Source organism: Anolis carolinensis, chromosome 4 (assembly GCF_035594765.1).
Source record: "Anolis carolinensis isolate JA03-04 chromosome 4, rAnoCar3.1.pri, whole genome shotgun sequence".
In the NCBI taxonomy this organism is placed as follows: Eukaryota; Metazoa; Chordata; class Lepidosauria; order Squamata; family Dactyloidae; genus Anolis; species Anolis carolinensis.
This window is the reverse complement of record NC_085844.1, coordinates 150,351,395-150,370,117: the sequence shown is the minus strand read 5'-3', so window position 1 is coordinate 150,370,117 and position 18,723 is coordinate 150,351,395. Positions and strand designations below refer to the sequence as shown.

The 18,723-nt window shown below is 40.1% G+C and overlaps 1 protein-coding gene across 1 annotated transcript in view; it reads left to right on the top strand.

The window, feature by feature from the left end:
* plppr5 (phospholipid phosphatase related 5) overlaps positions 1–18,723 on the top strand; it is a 182,563-nt gene that overhangs the window by 28,327 nt on the left and 135,513 nt on the right. The window lies entirely within an intron of this gene.

Genomic DNA, 18,723 nt, shown 5'->3' with positions numbered 1-18,723 from the left:
AGACATTTTACAGACATTAATGAGAAACTGTTATGATTGATGCAGCTTCAGAATCCACTGTCCCATTGGTTAAAGGGGCTTCCCATTCTTGGCTACTTATTGCCTGGAAGTTTAAAGGTCTGTTTGTCTCAGTTGTTAATTGGTGGAGAGATCTGGCAGGAATTTCAATAAACTGTCATTGATTAACTTGGCAACCATTTGCTATCTGGTGTGTCTGCCTACTCTGAGGGTAGAAAGACTGAGATAGAATGCAGGTTGGGTCACTGGGACAATGGGTGCTTGATGGATCTATGCCTGGGAATAAGGGCCTTATGCTGGTGTCAGATTAGAGACAATGAGTGCCAAGATTCCTTGATTGATCTCAGAAATACAGACAAAAGGCTTGATGATTTTAAGGGTGTTGTTGGGCATGAGTCTATTGTGACATAGGGAGATTGGCTGATGACTGATCCATGTTTATTGTGAGGAGTGCAATGGGAGATAGTGGCTTTTTAAAATTATTATTATTATTATTATTATTATTATTATTATTATTATTATTATTATTATGAGTTAGAAATTCATAACAATGCAAACCTTGACATACCATAACTCACTGTAGATGACTATTTACAATTTTTGTAACTAGGTTTCACGTTTCAATAGAGATAGTGGTACTTGTGCATACTGTATGAAATGGTGAAGCAGGGCCTGGTAAAAATGGCTCTGTTTCTTTCTTGAAATTTTGGAGTGGTGGTCAGAAGACCTTTCCAGTGGTCCCCTGGCCACCATTCAGACCCTGATATGGGCTCAATTGGCTAGGTTTTTGATAACACTGTTAACACTTTTGAAGATATTAAAATCATATGTTGCTGTTGTTTTTGCTATTATTGTTTTATCACTGTAGTTCAAACATGATATATTTAACATATTTTTAATTTTATATTTTATTCTAAAGCATTGCATTATATTTCATTTATTCTATTTCATCTTTCTTTTTTTCTACTGACTATTGATTCCAATAAATAAATATATGATGATTCTGAAACAGAAATCCTCCATTTGAAAGCATCTTCTCCCATTTAAGTCTGATTTAAAAACAAAGAAAAATTTAGGGAGAGTCAGCTAATGAAGTCATAATAATAATATTAAAATCAAGCTATCACAAAGAAAGAATGACAGAGGCCTTCTACTATATCTGTATCATTTGTACCTATGTCATATTATCTATATCTAGGTACTAGTTTAATAGATGGGAGGAATGCTAGTGGATGTTATTTATCTGGATTTCAGAAAAGCATACGATAAGTTCCCTCAAAATATTTTGATTAACACATTGAATAAAGATGGGAAAGATAGAAGGGGTGGCTAACATATTGCAAAATAGGAGTCTTGTCTGTCATGAATTTGTATTAAAGCCATGCTTTATCTTATGTGTCCTCCCATATTCTGAGAAAGAGCTCAGAACCCATACACTCTCCAAACCAGTCTGACTATTTAACCTTGCAGAAGAGGTGTACAGTTTGTTAGAAATTTGAGAACATTGTATAGCCGAATGATTCATTGCTTCTGTAGGAACTTCTGTAAGATTGCAGGGGAATGTATTTTTTTCCAAAAATCTTTGCAGATACAATGGGTAAAATATTTTGAATTGTAAAATAAATGGAATTTTTAATACTCCAGCAAATTAAATCAGGTGTCTGATTGTAAGGGTGGCATAATTTCTGGACCTTGTGCTTCTTCTTAGCCTTTATAAAAGCATGGCAAGGTGGAAGAGTTCAAATACCTACTGTGTGGAGTAGAAGGAATCAGTATGGAGCGATAGGCTTGTAGCATTAAACATTGTGAGAAGTGATGGAAAATGGTGTTTGCACATCTTCCCAGAAATAATGAAACCAGTCTCCTTAGAAACAGTTAGCATTGACTGAGACATTTTTCTTCATTTTTTTCTCATAATTGGCTAGACCTTGGTATCTATTTTCAGGCAAAGGGCAAGAGGCTTTTACAGAGGTACTGGGAATTGAAAGTTAATGTGTATGCACTGATGGCAAAAGACTCAGAAAGAACATAAATCTCCAACAGGGAAAAGTTCTTTCACAGTGAGGAACTTAAGGGGCTGTTGATGCTGGGGCACACATTCTTCACAAAGTGACCAAAGAAAGAAATGCATAGTGGCCTCCAAAGCATTCATGCAAGATTTACACATACACATAGAACCATGATGCTTTTTTAAAAAATAAGGGGGTGGGGGCAGGGGGGATGTGTCTTGACTCTTCAAAGATCTGAGAATTACCATGATATAGAAATATTTGCTAAATTGGAACTCCTGCAGTATGAAAAGTAGGTAAGAACCAGTCAATGAGACAAACGGAGATATTGGGAAGAAGCACAAAAATGTTGGTCAGATTTTTCCAATGTTATCTCAGTAGGAATCAAACAGCCATCTTCCCAGAGGAACTATACTTGTGCAATCCAGGTAAACTGCGATCCGTTCTGGTGCCCTAAATTCTGGTTGGGGTCCCAATCCATTTTTCGGGAACATCTTGAATTTAGGAGGACAAAAATCCGTTTTCAATCTGGGAAGCCAGATCAATGCAATTTTCCTGCTTCTTGGTTTGAATGTGATTTTTCTGCTTTTTGGCAGGAGGTTGGATTCTATGGCCCACGAGGTCTCTTCCAACTCTGATTCTATGATTCAAAGCCGAAAGATCAATTTTCTATCTGGCCGATTGGAGACAATTGGGGGGGGGGGGGCTTCCCAGGCTCTCCTTTCATTTTAAGCATTGTTTGTCCTTATATCCTTCATTAAGACCTGGATTAAAAGCATCAAAGTTAATATATCACTCTTTCTGTGATCCTTACCCTTCTGTCTGTAGAGGAGACAAATTCAATACTTTGTTAAAACTGTTTTTACTCTAGAGGAAACAAGACGTGCATGCGTATATTATCTCTTTCCCTGCAGGAGGCGGTTTTCCAAGGCTTTTAAAGGAGGCTTCCCATTTCCCAAGAAAGGAAGAGGGATCAGTCTGGAGGTATCTACGCTGGGCTTCCTTTTAAAAGTGCTCTTTTCTTGGAGGCACTGGAGCAGAAAGGAGAACTGGTGTGCCTCTCCCGCCCCCAGTTTAATACTTCATTAACACTGTTTCTACTCTAGAGGAAACAGGAGCTGCAGGCGATTGCGCTCTCTCCTTACAGGAGGCAGTTTTTTAAAGCCCTCTCTTTGGCGGCTGCCTCCCTCCCCACACTCCACGTGTAACTGAAAGCAGCTGATTTTTGACAGCCACTGTTCTGTTGCGTCCAGTTAAAAAATGGTGGTGGAGCTCATTCTATTACGGGTTTCTGAACTAACCAAACAAGCCGAAGGCAATTGTCCATAACGAATTGATGCACAAGTTTAAAAGGAACTCCTAAAAAAACCAACTAATTAAATAGAGAGATCGAAGGAACTTTCTTTCTCCTAAACAAAACTTGGCCTAGGAGAAAGTAGTAAAATGCTAGTAAAGCCCACCTAACCCAGGGAACCATGTAGGAAAAACACTAATGACTTCATCAGATGGGGAAAATAGCCTGTCCTATGACACTTGGACCTCTCTTCAGGCACAGAGCCCACTGGATCCCATCACATGACGTCGATCTACATGCCTGAAGAGAGGTCCTTGATGTACATATATTGTCTTGCCCTGCTGAGAGGAGAATCTTATCATATACCAACACTTCATGTAATTTAGGGAAGCAAAGGATTGCCAAGGTTCTCTTCACTACTTGGTGGAGGGAGGAAAAACCAAAGACAAATCTAGGGGTTACATTTTTGCTCTCTATCAGCTAAGACAAACTATTGTTGTCCTAACTCTATCATCATGTTGATGCTAAGAACTTTTGAACAGCAATAAGGCTGTTTATAGGAGATAAAGCCAATGCAGATACAGTGCCTCTGTGGGCAAAGGATGGGTCCAAATCCTTTTTGTTATACTTTTCTAACCGAATAAGGGAAAAAAATCTGCTAATGTCAGCTTATGTGCCGGCATGCTGCCTCATCAGCCCAGGATAATAGAAACTATCCTGAGGCAGGTTCTTGTGTCCCCAGGGAAACATTATTTAAGGGAAATTACTTATACGTTTATTCAGAGCTGATGGGACTGGGTCATTTCTTCTTAATTATACCAACAGTAAATCTGATTCTTATCTAGCTAGCAATGCCAGAAAGCAAGCCAAGCTTTGATGAATGCCATACAATTTATGATTGCAAATGCAATCCCAATTTCTGAATCTGACAATGTTATACCCATCCATATTTGTAATAAATTGATAGCACTTGTAATAATATTCTATTTTCTAAGTTATATATTTTATATCAGGTGGAACAGTGACTAGAGGAAAAGGTGGGCCAAAAATAAATGGAGGTCTAATGCTTTTGGTTGCTAACTTTTTGCTCTAGCACCCTCTATCAGGGATGGAAAAATTGGCCAATTTTGCTTTTTCCTCAATTCTGTTTTATTTTGGTTTTTTTGGGTTTTTTTAAAACCCCTTCAAGGGACAAAACTTTTCTCAATGTGTGTGAATTTTGGCAAAACCAAAATGAAAGAAACTTCTTCCACAAGTTTTTTTTTTTTTTTGGTCAGGTCAGGAGCGACTTGAGAAACTGCAAGTCACTTCTGGTGTGAGAGAATTGGCCAACTGCAAGGATGTTGCCCAGGGGATGCCCAGATGTTTGCTGTTTTACTATCCTTGTGGGAGGCTTCTCTCATGTCCCCGCATGGGGAGCTGGAGCTGACAGACAGAGCTTCAAACCCCGGGAGCGGATTGAGCGGCCGCTGTTAGCTCCAGCTTCTGCCAACCTAGCCAATGCCAATGTGAGTAGATCAATAGGTATTGCTCCGGCAGTAAGGTAACGGCGTTCCATGCAGTCATGCCGGCCACATGACCTTGGAGGTGTCTACGGACAACGCCAGCTCTTTGGCTTAGAAATGGAGATAAGCACCAACCCCCAGAGTCAGACATGACTGGACTTAACATCAGGGGAAACCTTTACCTTTACCTATCATTTCATAGGATGGAACCAAGGCAATTGAAGTTGAATAGTAGTGTGAATGGTCCCAAGGATTCAAATCCACAAGTTCAGTCCTGATGAGATGTTGTTAACCTATGAAACCCCAGATGTTTATGTGTTGGGCCTTGAGTCTAAATGGATGCATCTGTCAGTTCTGCCACATTTCATATATGAAAATGTCAACTTCCTTTTATTCCCAAGCAAAAATGATTGGTAAATTATTTTTTTTAAAGTAAGCTGGAGCAAAATAAATAAATACAAATAAATAAAAAAGAAAAAGAATTCTCCCCACCTACTATCAACATCAACCACTTAGTGACATACGTAACTGCCTTATATTAAATTAGACTGTTGGTTGACTTATCCTAGTATTGTCTCATTTGCACTAAGTATTCAGGCAGGAATTTCTACTGTCTTACTTGGAGATACTAAGGATCCAGGTTTCTGTATGGAAATCATGTGACGTACAGTTGAGTTAGAATTCTTTCTAAAAGGAGGATATTTTTGGTGAGGAAGTAGAAGAGTTGGCTTGCTAGAAAGCTTTGTAGGTGCCTAGTTTGCACGGCTGTCGGGTTTTCTATTTGAGAGTTAAAAAGAGACTTGTAGGAAGTGAAATATGTGATTTCATCTCACAGTGGCTTGCAAATATTATCAGGTCTTGGCAAATTAGATGGATTTGAGGGGGCAAAGTCAATGAGTACGAGAAACAATCATCCCAGATGGAAAGATAAGGAAATTCTAAAATTGAAAATAAGGTTTTTGCTGTGTGCATTGAAGGCATTTCCATGCAATGAAGGAAAAATTGTATGAGAAGAAAGCTGTGAGCAGAACACTCTTTCTGTGACCAGATGTTCCAAGAATCTATGTGAAAGGATGAAGTTGAAATAATAATAAGATTAGCAGTAACAATATGTAGTTAGATACCTTTTTGTTTTCAATCCTGCACCACAGACCTTTTTGTCAATCTGGTGCACACAGCACCATCAATTCATGCAAAACATTGTGACTGTGATGTGAAATACTTTTTACATGAGGTACCAATTCTTGAAATCTCAGCTATATTATGTAAGAACTATAAAAAAAATCCCATCTTCCCAAAGAGGAGCTATGGTGGAGCAATGGGTTAAACCCTTGTGCTAGCTGAACTGCTGACCTGAAGGTTGCCGGTTCAAATCCACGAGATGTGGTGAGCTCCCATCTGTCAGCTCTAGCGTGTAGGGACATGAAAAAAGCCCCCCAGCAGGATGGTAACACATCTGAGCGTCCACTGAGCAACATCTCTGTAGACGGTCAATTCTCTCATACCAGAAGCGACTTGCAATATGTTCTCAAATCACTTCTGACATGATAAAAAATAAATAAAAATCTTCCCAAAGGAACAACATAGTTTCTTAACTGATGCTAAGTTTTTTCTTCTTCTCATACTTCAAAAGCAGTATGCAAGATTATTTCTCATTCCAATAGAAACATTTACATTCCTCTATTTTTTCCCGAAAGGGGTGACAGTTTCAACTCCCTAGTTCACCAGTTGTGCTCTAGGAAATATGTTTTCCTGTTCAGCACTCATATACAACATTGCTCTTTGTTACTTATTCATCTTAGTAGCTCTGGGAGCCTTGATAGCATTAATTACTTTAGTCATTTAATCAAGTGCTACACAACCAATTGCAACCTAATATGGCAACCTTAATTTACTGCTTGCATGTTCTTGCCTTTTTCTGTTTTCTCTAATCACATGTTTCTCATCTTATGTTCAAACGTATACAGACTTCTGTAGCTCTTTTAGGACAGAAGGTAGGGTCTAAAATCCCTCCCCATTAATCCCCCTGCATCCCTCTCACAAAATCATGATGAGAAAACCAAAGACAGAAGTTACAAACAAACAAACTCAGACCTGCAGAAAGTTTTCCCTAAGTGGTGCAGTAAACACTGACTACCGTGGTGCCCAACAATAGCATAGAAATGCAGTTGAGAACAGTGGTGACTGGTGGCTTCTATGTGAATGGCTTCCTCTCCAAGCTTTCATCCAAACTATATATTAGCCACACTGGATATTGTTTGCACAACAGGTTCAGCACATTCGATAGCTCTGTGTAAAACCTAGGCTGAATTCACGATACAATTTTTTCATGTCAAGTCGTTTCTGGTGTGAGAGAATTGGCCATCTGCAAGGACGGTGCCCAGGGGACACCCGGACGTTTGATGTTTTACCATCCTGTGAGAAGCTTCTCTCATGTCCCCTCATGGGAAGCTGGAGTTGACAGATGAGAGCTCACCCTGCTCTGTGGATTCAAACTGCCGACCTTGTGTCAGCAGTCTTTTTTGGTCAGCAGCCACCAGGGACTCGTTACTATACAACTAAGGTTGCATCTACACTGTAGAATTAATGCTGTTTGACGCCACTTTAGTTGTCAGGGCTCAATGCTATGGAATCGTAGGGGTTATAGTTTGGTGAGGCACCAGCAATCTTTGGCAGAGAAGGCTAAAGACCTTGTAAAACTATAACTCCCATGATGCCGTAGTTTTTAGCCATAGCAACATGCTAAAATGGTGTCAAACTGCATTAATTCTATAGTTGCTGTGAAAGCACCCTGAGATGGAAGCCACAGGCTGCCTTTGGAGGAAAACTGCTTCCACAGCTTGAACACTGCTTTGGTTTCACTTAATGATCTTTCCTACCCAGAAATAGATGGTAATACTGCAAGAAAACTGAGGAAACATGTGGCATGGGGCTAAATACGTGTAAACCCATTGAAATCAACATGACATAGTTGTTCCAAATATATAATTATTTATTTAAGAATTTATACATTGTCTGATCTCAGATTTTAAAAAACCCTAACACTTCTTATTCATCTGGGCAGGTCTAAGTAAGGCTGACACTGGAGTTAGCCCATATAGTTATTTTTCTCTTTTCACCAACCATCCTTATTGCAACCATTATCTCCGAGTCCTTAAATATCATGAGGGGACTTCTCTCTTAGAATATTCAGTGCTAACACATAGGTTTGGCCAGTGGCTAAGAAGGCTCATACATCCTGTTTCTCCTTCATAGCTTTTCTCCCTGCTTCCTTAGGGGCCATGGTGGTGAAGCAGGACAAACTGCTAAAGTGCAGAACTTGCTGATTGGAAGGTCGGTGGTTTGAATCAGCAGGATGATGTGAGTTCCTGTTGTTAGCCCCAACTCCTGCCAACCTAGCAGTTTGAAAACATGTAAATGTGAGTAGATCAATAGGTACTTCTTCGGTGGGAAGGCAACTGCACTCCATGCAGTCATGCCAGCCACATGACCTTGGAGGTGTCTACGAACAACGCTGGCTCTTCAGCTTAGATAGATGAGATGAGCATGAACCCCCAGAGTCAGTCACGACTAGACTTAATGTCAAGGGAAAACCTTTACCTTTACTACTTCATCTACCTCATGTGTAAATGCTTCCTCTACCCAAGGAATACATTACTTCTCATCTTTTTTGAGATTTTATTTCTGAGTGGATGAGGACCATTCAACTGACAAGATGAAAATGTCTGCTTTCTCATTCATCCTGATGGACTCAATCTTTGTCTCATAAGTTTTTATGACTGTGAAAAGAAATCCCCCAAGGAGCAATTAGCTTAAAATTCGAACATAAAAAGGAACGAAATGTGCTTTTTTTTTGTCTTTGTGGGTATGCAGGCTTGTAAGCTGACATTTCTTCCTTACTAGACCTTAGCAAGTGTCACTTCACATCTCAATTAACCGGTGATCAGCTTCAGAGATCCTAAAAGCTGCCACTTCTCGTCTCACTTTAAAAACAGCACAAATGGCACTGAAGATGCAGCATAACATGCCTGCCAGCTAAATACCATTAAAAAGGGAAATAAATAAGTTCATATCTTTGATTCTGGATGATTGGCCTGCCCAGCTGCAACTGAAAATAGAGCTTTCGTTTTCATTTGAAGTTGGGGTTATTAAAAGAACCAAAATTGAAAGGAAGTATCCAGAGTACAATAATAATGCAAGTCTTGAATCATCCTCAGAACTATATTTCATCTGATCAAAATTCAAAATTCCCTTGCATCGTATAGTTGTAGCAGATTTTCTGCCTATAAATACCCCATCTGCTTTGTGGCCTTCATTTACTAAAATGTTTATAGTGATGTGTTTTTTAATCTTTGGCTTAATGTACTAAATAAGTAATCCACATTTATGTGTGGCTCATGGATGAAGCAACAGGCAAACGTTAAAGATGCATATACTGATTTACTTCATATATTAATTTTCTCAGTCACCTTTTATCAGATTGCCTCATATCTTGAGATTTTCTACTGAAGTTTCCTTGAGGAACCATAGCTTGGCAAAACAATCTTACAAACCAATTAGTTATAATTTAATACTCAAAGTTGCAGTTAGAATTCTTAGACTCTTAACTCTTTGCATTGTTGAAGGCTTTCATGGCTAGAATCACTGGAGTATTGTGTGGTTTCCGGACTGTATGGCAGAATTCTAGCAGCATTTTCTCCTGATGTTTAACCTGCATCTATGGCTGGCATCTTCAGAGGATCATCTTCAGGCAAAATGTCAGGTGAAAATACTGCTAGAGCATGGCCATACAGCCCAGAAACCACACAAAACTCCCCTAACTCTTTGTCTTCTTCACACATGTAACTGAAACAATTACTTTTTGTTACTTTACAAATCTGATTATTACAAATTGACCTGTGGAACAAAATCTCTCTCCACACTCATTGTGATCAATACAAGGCAGCACCTGCAGTGTGATATTGATTTCCACCATTTTGTGAGGCCACACTTCAATAATGGAGGCTAAAGGCCACAAAAACAGCCTTGGGGGGGCCACCTCTTGCCCATACTTGAAATGAGTAAACAAAGGAAATCTTCATGATCATAATATTCTCTATATATTACCATGAGGAACATTTGGCATATCAGAGACATAGGTAAAGGTAAAGGTTTCCTCCTGACATTAAGTCTAGTTGTGTCTGGGTGTTGGTGCTCATCTCCATTTCTAAGCCAAAGAGCTGGCGTTCTCCGTAGACACTTCCAAGTTCATGTGGCCAGCATGACTTCCATGGAGCATCATTACCATCCTGCTGTAGCGGTACCAATTGATCTATTCACATTTTCATGTTTTCGAACTGCTAGTTTTGTAGAAGCTGGGGCTAACAGCGGGAGCTCACCCTGCTCCCAAGATTCGAATTGCTGATCTTTCAGTCAGCAAGTTCAGCAGCTCAGTGGTTTAACCTGCTGCGCCACCAAGGAAAGTAATTTCAGGTTCTGAATATTTGAAATGGCTTTTACAAATGTGGAAGGTGCATATGTGTATGTATCCATACTGAACCCGACTGCAGAAAACTGAGATATTCAGTGAACATATGGCTGACACAATTCAAAGCTCTGAGAAATTACATTTTATGGGACTACAATTCATACAGTTTTCAAGCCAGCATACCTATTGGCCATGTTGGTTTCCTAAAGTCTTTCAGTCTCTACTTCATCTCAGTGTTAGGAGGTCTGGCCTGATATCCTTGTTAATATATTTGGCTCCAAGGAGCAATAATATTTCTTCTGAAATTATACCAAAAACAAGCTAAACAGGTCTGAAGTGAATTGGCTGTTCCCATAAATCTTCAAGGGCACAAACAATATTTTTATATAAGGTTATGCAAGTGAACTGAGGACAGTTGTATGTCTGAAAATGTTCTGCAGCACCTGTCTACTTGCATTCCCTGTCCATGAAAACTTTTATTGCTTCTTCAGCATGCTGTTTGACTTATGCAAGGTGCACAGCAGCTGCTTGTCAACATCTGGTTCCTCCATATTGTGATTAAGCAAAATTGAACATTCACCTAAGTGACCTGAATATATTTGGGTATGTCCTTTAAAGTCCAACTCTGTAGTGGAAAGCTCCATTCAATGTAGAAGCACAGATACGTTGTTGTTAAAGTTTCAGTACTAAGAATGCCAGCCAGCTGCTGTGGATGCTCTGTTTCCAAAGGGAAGGGATATTATACTGATGAATTAAGCTCATTTTGAAGAAAAATACATTTAGGGTGAAATAAATTCAATGGTAAAATGCCGTGAAGGAAAAGTGTTAATGCTCCACTTCACCTTATTTATAAGCAATCAGTTCATTGCTGTTGTTGTCATGTGCCTTTAAATTCTTTCCAGCTTGATGGCAGCTCTATCATAGGATTGTCTGGGTTAAGAGTGTGACTTACTTAGGATCACCCAATGGGTTTTCATGGCTGAGCAGAGATTCAAACTTTGGTCCTCAGAGTTGTAGTCAAACCATTACACCACACAGATCAAGGCTTATTTTTCTCATTTGAGAAGTTATTTTGAGAGTGCTGGTAAAATGCTTCCTTTCCTCTGTTTCTCTAGAAGGGAGCTAGAGAGATTTCAAAGCAGTTTATTACAGCTTATTTCCCCTGCATGACAGTGTGTGTTTTGCCTGATGACTTATGGCAAACTGTGAATTTCACAGGGTTTTATTAGGTAGGGAATACTCAGAGATGGAATTGCCGTTCCTTCCTCAAATACAGTATAACCAACCATTCCTGGTATTCATTGACATCCAGGTTCTAACTAGGGCTGACCCTGTTTAGGTTTCAAGGGGAGAAAGTAACTGAGTTCTGGGCTTGCTAGTCCTTCCATCTTCTGTCTATTCCTTGATCCCAAGAATAAACAAAATCTCTCAGACTGAAGGTTTCCCCCCCAAAGAACAGATACCGCATTTTCCTGAAAATAAGACATCCCCTGAAAATAAGACCTAGTAGAGGTTTTGCTGTATTGTCAAATATAAGACATCTCCCAAAGTAAGACCTAGGAAGAGGTAGCCGCTGCTGCCAAGGAAGGTGCGTGTGGGACGAAAGGAGAAGGAGGGAAAGGTGTGTGCCTTTCCCTCCTTCTCCTTCGTACTGCATGTGCCTTCCTCGGTGGAGGAGGAGGGAGCCGTCAAGTACGAGAAAGGAATCAAGAAAAAATAAGACATCCCCTGAAAATAAGACCTAGCACATCTTTGGGAACAAAAATTAATATATGACACTGTCTTATTTTCGGGGAAACACGGTAGTAATTATCTAGGCTCTTGAGACCTGAATGGTCTGTAGTAGTCATCTTAAAAAATGCTAGGTTAGATGGACCTAGTGAAAACTGGCTTATATTCAGATGAGGATTAAGTCGAAGCTCATTTTATTTATATGTTGATCTTGCCTTTCTGCCAAATAATACTGAAATGTAGCTAAAAATGGGGAAGCACTAAGTAAACACACAAAACAAACAAGCATAAACAAGCAAGATGTAGAAAATATCAATTACATTGGGGGAAATGATACAAATAATAGCTAAACGTTTGGAAAATAGAAAATTTAACTTTTTGAAAAAACACCTTTTGAAGATCAGAAAAGCTTGACATTTCAGAGAAGGGCTAAAAACCTTTTAAAGTAGAATCTTTTCTTGTGGTATACAACCAGATTTAATGCTAGGCAATGGTTTCGGTTGTTAGACTGAATAAACTGTTATCTCTGATCTGTTAGGAAAACAGATTTGCCAGAGCATAAAAACACAGCAGAGCTTTAGAAGTGTTTTTCAGTGCCCACATATATATATATATTATCTCATAAAATGACTTGTTTTATATCATGCACTCAAGTGGCAAAAAAATGAAGTAGACTTGGATAAAAACACATGAAGGTTTACTCACAATCTTCATGTGTTCAGCATAGACAGGTACAGAACTTATCAGTCCAGTTTCAGATATGTTTGAGATAATTCTCTATGCCATCCGGCCAGGGCACCTCTCTTATAACAAAACAGCTATCAACCGGTCACATAGTCAGAAGGAGAGAGAGGAGGGAGAGGGAGAGAGGGAGAGAGAGCATGTGGTTTACAGCCCCTTTTATAACTTCCCAGGTTAGAGTAAAAGAAAGCTGCATATCAGAACATACAGGAAATAGTAAGCAACAGGATCGTAGATAAACATTACTATAGAAGGTTTGAAGAAGGTTGTCATTTCCAACATAAACAGCTTGAGCATTTACAGTGGCTGTAACAGTCTGAATATTAGGCTAATCTTTGCCTCCCATAGAAGATCATCAGAAAAGGATTAGATCACAGTGAATCCAGAATTCTTCAGCAGTCCCTGAAAAAGGACTTCTTTGAATGCATTGTGAGTTGCCCTTGAAGAAGACTTTGTCGCTGCAGCTAGTACAAAATGCAGTTGCTAGAGTAGTGACAGGAATACCAAGTGTGTGTATGACCCTTCATGTTGCCTGTCAACTTATGGTGACCCACAAATATCACATGCTTTTCTTACCCAAGGCATACTCAGAGGTAGTTTTGCATCTTTTGTCCTTTGAAATAAAAGTTATAACAACGGCTATCTGTTGGTGGCTTCCAATCCAAACACTAATCTACCCCGCTTATTACATTTCACTGGTTTTAAAGGGATTGCTCTGGCTGCCAATATGCTTTGAGTCTGAATCCAAGGTGCTGGCAGTAACATTTACAACCCAAACAGCTTGGAACCTCTTCCTATATGTACCTGCCTTAAAAGTGCAGTCTGTTGGAAATGTTTCATTTGGAAATGTATGGCAAGCTTGAATGATCCTTCTGTATATGAGAATAAAGCAAGAGAAAAGTGATCAAAGTAAAGCCTAGAAATATAGCAGCTCCTCCATTTTCAGCATGAATAACAATCCCAGGTATTGCAAAGAATAAACTTCAACAGGACGCAGTTATTATTCACATCCTGTTAGGGTCAGCCTTTCAGAGCAGTGACTTGTGTAGGAAACTTGCATCTCATGTGTCCTTTGTTAAGTGCAATGAATGCACATATGTGTAACTGGATAGTGCATTTATATGATACAAAAGGAAAATTTGTTATGGTCAAAGGCCAGAGCTATTTTGCATGCAGCTGAAATATATACATATTATGCAATGGGAATGCTAGATAAAAACATACAATTTGAATAGGCAGGATATTATCTCATACATACACACACATATGCATATGTCATAGGCTATCACTTGTGGCCAAGTATGATCATCTTCCAAGGGTAGAGTCTTGGTGGTGGGGCCGGGCTGTGGCGCAGCTGGTTAGTAGCCAGCTGCAATAAATTCCTACTGACCAGAGGTCATGAGTTCGAAGTGAGCCTGGGTCAAATTGTGCACCCAACCATTGAATAGCCTAGCACGTTCTTGACCTAAGTAACCCAAAAGACAGTTGCATCTGTCGAGTAGGAAATTTAGGTACCGCTTTATGCAGGGAGGCTAATTTAACTAATTTATGACACCCTAATAATGCCCAGCAGCATGCAGAAGAATGAGGGAGTACTCCATCAAGGACTCGGTGTCAGAGTAGATGATGAAGAGCAGCTCCTCCTGTGGCTGGAATCGAGCATACCCTTATGAAGCCGGAAACTGGAAAATGTTAAATTGCCTCTGTGTCTATGTCTGTATGTCATATGTCTAATGGCATTGAATGTTTGCCATGTATATGTACATTGTGATCCACCCTGAGTCCCCTTTGGGGTGAAAAGGGCAGAATATCAATACTGCAAATAAATAAATAAATAAATAAATAAATAAATAAATAAATGACTGTAGAGACCTATTCTGTAGGCTTGTCCGATCAATGGAAAAAATGTTTCAATTCCCGTTTCTAAAGTAGGGGGTGCCGGCTCTTCGATATAGAAATTATTTCTTAATTTTTCACCCAAAATTTTCGGATATTTCCGAAAATTCGTAATGTTTCTAAAATGTTTCTAAAATGGCGGACGCGCATGCGCAATCGCCAAAAAACAGGAAACCGGGGGGGACTTTTCTGGGGGTCTCCCACCCTCATTTCTTGAGCTATTCTCATCAAATTTGGTACAGTGGGAGAACACATTCCACACTCTTTGCTCAACAAATTGCAGAATGTTTCCTGTCTCCTATGATTTTTGGCGAATTTTCATAACTTTTTATAATACACTATTTTTCAATATTTGAAGAAACCTGTTCCTGGTTTGAAAGTCTTATTTCCTGTTCAATTGGGTTGTTATCACTGTAAAAGTCCCTCTTCTACTTGTGTAAACTTTGGATTAGAAATGCAGCACACGCCAAGCAATGCCTTGACAGGATTGGCAACGTCCTTTGGAAACTATAAATTGCTGTGGACCCTCTATTGAATCAAATCAATGTCTGACTTTGTGATTGCAGAAATAAAACTCAGCCCAAGGCTTGGGAATAGAAATGGAGCATGAGGGAAGCAATGCCTTGGCGGGTGCCCCACGTCCTTTGGAAACTATTTCTTCCAATGTACCCTTTAGGTTTGAAAACAATGTGTGTCTTTGTGATTGCTGCGATAACACTCAGCCCGGGGGCTTGGGATTACAAATGGAGTGGGAGGGAAGCAATGCACTTGCAGGAATGCAGACATCCTTTGGAAACTATTATTTTCAAGTCCCCCCCCTTTTCAGGATTGCAAAGAAGGGCTGATGTGGTGATTGCTAAATTCCAAAAAAAGAAAACAGAAAGGCAAAAGGTCTCCCACAGGAGTAGATGGAAAGCACCCCAAGCTCAGCACTAGCAGGGACGCAGACGTCCTTTGGAAAAAAAAAGTTCCCTAAAGCCAGCCACAGCAAGGACTCTGCCCCAAGCCCCCAGCCAATTTCCCCCCAAAAAAACACAATATCAAACCAGCAACAACAGAAACACTCTACCCCCAGTTAGCCCTCTCTCCCCCCAAACAAGCAAGCAGCAGCTTCCCAGCGCGCGCCAAACACCCTCTCTCCTCGGTATCCCAACCCAGAATGGCTTGGGTCGGCTGCGGTTGGGGATTTTTATAGAGATCCTCCACGTGGACACGGAGGACGCTAGCCCCCACCTTTGGAAGCCATCGTGGAAGACTCTGATTGGCCAGGGAGCTGCCATGTTAGGCTGCGCTAGGCTCCCATTCATGTTAGGTTGCAGAAACAAAAAAATAATTTTTAAAAAATATTAAAAAAAAATTTGGAAGGAAAAAAATTAACGAAAATTTTAAGAAACAATTAGAGAATGGGCCAACGATGGTTCGAATTACATTGCCAGTTGCGCCCAGGGAAAACGTTTCAATACTCGTTTCAAAAAACGAGAACAATCCGAAATAATTACGAAACGAGAAACATAACGAATATTTGGACAACCCTACTATTCTGGATCTGCATGGCCTTTCTCAGTGAGGACATACATTTCCAAACTCTATGATATGTTTGTCTTAAGGTCACCATGAATTTGAAACAATTGGAAGGCACACAACAGCAACAAGTGTAAATGTATTTGTAGGCAAGTTACTGCTGATATGCATTTCTCTGTTTCCAGAGGAAATCAACAGAAGCAGAACCGGGAAAAGGGTCATGCTGACAAAAGGGCTCAAGGAATTGTAGCTTTCCTTAGCTCTGAAGCACCTAGATTCCTCAGCGTGCAGGGAATACCCATCCTGGGCTGCTTATTTCCCAAGAAGTTGTAAAATATCTCTCCCCCCTTTTTTAAAAAAGATCTACAATGTGATTGATTAATTCAGATCTGTAAGTGTGATTGATTTAGATTTACTACATCTATTTAATTATTTACCTTTTTTGGCTAGTTACTGTAAGTTTGTATTGATGTGTTTGTTTACTGTTTTGATTTGGTTTGTTCATCCGAAAATACATGAGAGAACATGTATTTTTTTTTTTCATGTCAGGAGCAACTTGAGAAACTGCAAGTCGCTTCTGGAGTGAGAGAATTGGTCGTCTGCAAGGACGTTGCCTAGGGGACGCCCGGATGTTTTGATGTTTTACCATCCTTGTGGGAGGTTTCTCTCATGTCCCCGCATGGAGCTGGAGCTGATAGAGGGAGCTCATCCGCGCTCTCCCCGGGTGGGATTTGAACCTGGCAGCTTGCAGATCAGCTGCCCAACCTTCAAGTCACAAGGCTTTAACTCACTACTCCACCAGGGGACATGAGAGAAGCCTCCCACAAGGATGGTAAAAACATCAAAACATCCGGACGTCCCCTGGGTAACGTCCTTGCAGACGGCCAATTCTCTCACACCAGAAGCGACTCAGGTTGCTCCTGACACACAAAAAAAAATTGGTTTGTATTGTTTCTATTGTTTATTATGGCATTGAATCTTTGCCATTTTTTGTTGGAAACTGCCCTGAGTCCCCCTGGGGAGATAGGGTGGGTTATAAACAATTTATTATTATTATTATTATTATTATTATTATTATTATTATTATTATTATTTTAGTCTGACATAGCAAACAAGATAGATATGCTGAATTTCGTATCACAAAATCACAAGTTGAACACTTCCCAAGTGTCTAGGACTGTGTGATTTATTTTTGGATGATGCGTGCAGATCCCAGTAGGGTGGCCTTTTGCAGTTGGCTATTATTATTATTATTATTATTATTATTATTATTATTATTATTATTATTATTCCATTACAGACATGTAAACCAGGTAGCAGCTTTTCTTATTTGGAGCATTGGTGGATCACCTACATTCAAAGGACACCCCTTCTCCTTTGTACCATATTATTAGACCATACTTCAGAGGAAGAAATTTTAAGACCACCCTTGAGTATCTTTTGTTTGAAAAACTCTATGGGATGCATAGGGTCACCACAAATCAACACATACACACCCACCCACCCACACACACATATATGCACATGGCTCTTGGATTTGTATAGGTTGAGCATTACTTCTCCAGAAATCTGAAATTTTTCCAAATCCAAACTTTTCTATGCGGGTCACTAACACGTTGATACCCTGGCTCCCAGATGGTTCAATGTATTATTATTATTAATATTATTTATACCTCGCCTTTTCTCTAAAAAAAAAAAAACAAACAACCAAAACGACTTAAAGTTTTAAAAAGAAACATTACACAACCTTTGTTTCATGCACAAAAATATTGTGTATACAATTCCCTTCCAGCTGCCTGTCTAAGAAGCATAGGAAATATCATTGAAGTTTGTGATTAGGCTTGGGTCCCATCTCAGAGACATCTCATGATACAGATATCCCAGGATTCGAAATCCCTCATACATTAATAAGTGATGAGTGGAGTGCCGCAGGGTTCTGTCCTGGGCCTGGTTCTCTTCAACATCTTTATTAATGACTTAGATGAAGGGTTAGAAGCAGGAGCGGCCCTAGATTTTCTCAGTATGTAAGCAAACCTAGGGCCGCCCCCCCCCCCGAAATTACGCCCACCCCACCCCAAACTTATCGCCGGCGCCGGCGGCGACCATTGAGTTGCTCGCCGCAGAACATGGAAGTACTTGGTATTCTCGTGAGATTTCCTTCTTTTGAGGCTTTTAAGGAGAGGCGGGGTGGCCATCTGTCAGAGGTGCTTTGAATGAGATTTTCCTGCTTCTTGGCAGGGGGTTGGACTGGATGGCTCACGAGGTCTCTTCCAACTCTATGACTCTATGATTCCCAAGCATTTCAGATATTGGGCTATCTAGTTGTATAATGCGATTGTGATTTCGGACACTGGGATATCTGTATCATGAGATGCCCAATATCCCAAAAATTGTGGCTACTGGGATATCCCAAGCTTTGTGGATACTGGAATGTCTGTACCATGAGATGTCAGTTATCCCAAGCGTTATCCCAAGGGCTCGGGCTGTGGCGCAGACTGGAGAGCAAGCCAGCTGCAACCAGTTATCCCAAGGGCTCGGGCT